Below are 4,554 nucleotides of genomic sequence, written 5' to 3' on the forward strand. Positions count from 1 at the left end.
CCATCCACAACACCCTAGCACAAGCAAACAGCCCTTACATTTGAAAGTAAAAAAAAAGTGAAAGTCGTAACATTTGCCAAGTATGGTAACACATACTCGGAATTGGTGCTCTGCATTTAACCCATCCAAGTGAACACACACCCGGAGCAGTGGGCAGCTATATATCCAGCGCCCGGGGAGCAACTGGGGGTTCAGTGCCTTGCTCAAGGGCACTTCAGCCATGGGTATTGAGGGTAGAAGAGAGTGCTGTCCAATTCTCTAACCAATAGGCCACAGCTGCATTTTCTTGATGTAGAGATGTAAAAATCTAGCTGGTGAGGTTTGAATGTTGTAGTGGTTTGAATAATCATGGTTTGAATATCTTTCCAGTGCAGTCTGACTATTAGTCACTGACACAGTGCGTTTCCAACCAGTGGCTCAATATTACATTACTCTTCAGCGACTGCACTGTCTAGGTATGTAAGGTCATGACCAAAAGTTTTGGCAGTGACATAAATGTTGTGTTTTGCAAAGTTCGCTGCTTAAAGTTTGGTGTTCATTCAAATTGTTTCTAGATTGTTGTGTAGAGTGATCAGATGCATTTTAAATAATTGCTAAAAGCTTAAAAAAAATTAACTTTTCAAAAAAAAAAAAAAAAAAAAATCACTGTTTTTTGATCCTGACAAAAAATGACCAGCTAACATTAATTGACTAATTATATCAGCAGCACATGTGAAAGTGTGAATGAGTACTAGTCAGGTAAAATCACTATCACACTAATTAGACCAGAGGTCGGCAATCTTTTCGGCATGACGTGCCATTTTTAATTTTTCTGGTTAACCACAGTGATTGGACATCTCAGTCATTTTGACATTGACGAGCGCTGTTAGACTGCTGAGGCTTTGATCCGAAGTGCCTAGTATGTGCAGCGATCACGCGCGCATCCATAGACTAGCGCAAGTTAATTCTCACACTTCAATAGTTTTTATAGCTCCTAACAGGCTGTGTGATTATAGCTCAAAATGTACGTCAGTATGCAGTTTTCCCTACTGCTCGCGTGCCAGTGATTATCCCTCTGCGTGCCATTGTTGGCATGCGTGCCGTAGGTTGCCGACCCCTGAATTAGACTGTAAGAGCAGACTGATTGCTATAAAAGGAGGGAAGAAGTGCTTCCAATCACTGCGCACAATGGTAACCTCCAAAGAAACACATGCAGCCATCATCACTTTGCATCAAAATGGCCTCACATGCAAGGAAATTGCTACAAAGAATATTGCACCTGAAAGAATCATTTATCGGATCATCAAGAACTTCAAGGAGAGAGGTTCAACTGCAGTGAAGAAGTCTTCAGGATATCCCAGAGTGTCCAGCAAGCGCCAGGACCATCTCCTCCTGAGGAGTGAGCTACAGAATCGTGTCTCCAGCAGTGCAGAGCTTGCTCAGGAATGACAGCAGGTTGGTGTGAGAGCATCTCTCAAGAAAAACGTCAAGGACAGACTGAAATTCTGCAGGAAGTACAAGGATTGGACAGCAGAAGACTGGTGCAAAGTTATTTTTCCTCTGATGAAGCTCCCTTCCGACTGTTTGGGACATCTGGAAAATCAATTGTTTGGAGAAGAAAAGGTGAACGCTATCGTGAGTCCTGTGACGTGCCAACAGTGAAACATCCTGAGGCCATCCATGTGTGGGGTTGCTTTTCAACCAAGAGAGTGGACTCTCTCATAATTATGCCCAAAAACAGTACCAGGAATAAAGAATGATATCAAAACGTTCTTCAAGAGCGACTTCTAACAATCCATGAGCAATTGGTGATGATGCATTTTTCATGCATTTTCCAGCATGATGGAGCACAGACACAAAGCAAGAGTGATAAAGAAGTGGCTCGAAGATCATTGCATTGAAATTTTGGATCTGTGGCCAGGCAACTCCCCAGATCTCAATTCCATAGAGAACCTGTAGTCAGTCCTCAAAAGGAGAGTGGACGAGCAGAAGCCCACAAATTGTGATCAACTTTGAGAAATAATGAAGCAAGAATGGATCGCCATCAGTCAGGATCTGGCCCAGAAGCTGATATCCAGCATGCCAGAGCCAACTGCAGAGGTTATGAAGAACAAGGGTCAACTCTGTAAATAAAAGCATTTAAAACATATTTGCCAATAAAAGCCTTTAAAACTATCATTGTTTTTCAGTGTACCATAGAAACATATGGAAAAATAGTCTACAAATACTGGAGCAGCAAACTTTGCAAAATTTATGACAATGCCAAAACTTTTGCCCATCACATGTCCTTCGTATGCTCAGCAACTCAGCTTGTTTGGTTATGTTGTTTTTTCTTCATGCTTTTCAAAGCAACAGCTTTATGATGTCATTCATGCATTTCCATAAGGAAATGGCCTGCATATGTCACAGTTCGTTGTGGCAAGGGAGAACGCAGGAGTCTCAAACTTCACTAGAATAGAGTCTAATACTGAAAACACAGGGTACATATAACTCAGGAGCAAAATCAAACAATGGGTAACAAAGTTGACCGGACAAGGAATGAAGGAACAAACAGGTGCATAGAAGGAACAAACAGGTGCATAGAATAAACAATCAACTCAACAAGAACAGGAAAATGACCATAAAAGGAAACTCAGGAACAAGGACAGGGGTAAGACACAGAAAAACAAGTCCACAACACTGACCGCATAATGAAGAAAGACACAAAATATATGATGAAATATATGACGTGACATACAGCCAAGTATGGTGACCCATACTCAGAATTCGTGTTCTGCATTTAACCCATGCACAGTGCACACACACACACACCGTGAACACACCCGGAGCAGTGGGCAGCCATTTATGCTGCAGCGCCAGGGAGCAGTTGGGGGTTTGGTGTCTTGCTCAAGGGCACCTCAGTCGTGGTATTGCCGGCCCGAGACTCAAACCCACAACCTTAGGGTTAGGAGTCAAACTCTCTAACCACTAGGCCACGACTTCCCCCCAATATAGCAATATTGTCTCTAAAATAGACTGTTTTACACAATAGACCTGGAATATGTGCAAACTGCTTGCCCTGTTTAGTCACGAGGGCTCAATCACTTACTGTCTCAAGCCATATACATAAAATATGGACTTCTTTGTTTAAAGTGTCCAATAGGAATAAATGCCTGATTGCTGTTGCATTTACTCAGTGTATTTTTGACATGTTTCAGCCTGTGTGATGTTGAAATGGAATGTGGTTTCTAATGTGAGTTTTGATTTAAGTGCACTTATTAAACCTGAGCGTTTAATTAACATACTACACCATCAGCACATCTGATCTGAGTCTAAAGAATCTATCAGCACCTGGAAGGAAATTCCAGGAAATACAGCAGCTTTTCTTGTTGCAGGACAGTTATAATAAAGAGAAAGTGAATAAATAAAGTGAAAGTCGTAACATTTGCCAAGTATGGTAATCCATACTCGGAAATGGTGCTCTGCATTGAACCCATTCAAGTGCACACACACAGCAGTGAGAAGTGAACACACTGTGAACACACACCCGGAGCAGTTATGCTGTTAATAGTAACTTTTGTCCCTCACCTTGGTATTTCCTCCTTTTTCTGGAATATGAGTCTGTAATTATGATCCAGAATACCGCTGTGACCTGAAAAACAGATGGCTGTGACTCATAACATTGCATAAAGCTAAAGAAGAAAACTGTTATCATAATAAAAAATAAAAATAAATAAATAAATAAAATCCTATCATTCATTTTATTTGATTTTTTTCATGATGATCATAACAATATTAAAGCTATAAATGATTGAATGAGAAAAGAATAACAATCATGTATAACTTTATACCATTGTTTTATACATACCATGCTTATATTATATTATTATAAGTACTACAGTGTGTCATGTAAAAACAATGGTGCATGAATATTGTAATCATATTAAAGTACTAGTAATACCATCTGCACTATATCATAGTACTGACACTTTTTTCAGGGTAGTGGACTGAACATCACGACACTGATTACTGTCACTTTCAAAATCCTTAATCACTTGAATTAAAATTATATTAATTTAATTTTAAAGCACAGTCACAACAAAATCACCGCTTTTTACTTTGAGATCATTCTTAGGTTAAATACTAATTCAAACCACAACAAGAAATAGTTTAGTAGAAAGGATACCATTTTTTAAATCAAATATTTGCATAGTTAATCTTAAATAGTGCATTACCCAAACAGAAAATAAAACCGTTATTAAATAAGCATTCTGTGTCCTAAACTCCTGAAACACTGGTGTATCATATTTTAGAGCAGTCAATGCAATTTGGGAAAGAAATCAATGTGTGTGAAAATATTCCCATGTAACCCCCTTACATGGGAATATACTGAGAAAAAAAAAAGTGTAATTAAATTACAGTTAGCCTACTTATGAAAATGTTAACGATTACAAAGGGGCCCTTTGTAATCGTTAACATTTTCATAAGTAGGCTAACTGTAATTTAATTACACTTTTTTTTTTCTCAGTAACTGTAACTGATAACACTTACATTTATTTTGTAATTAAATTGCGTAAGTGAGTTACATGTAACTAG

Source organism: Cyprinus carpio, chromosome B14, assembly GCF_018340385.1.
Source record: "Cyprinus carpio isolate SPL01 chromosome B14, ASM1834038v1, whole genome shotgun sequence".
NCBI lineage: Eukaryota > Metazoa > Chordata > Actinopteri > Cypriniformes > Cyprinidae > Cyprinus > Cyprinus carpio.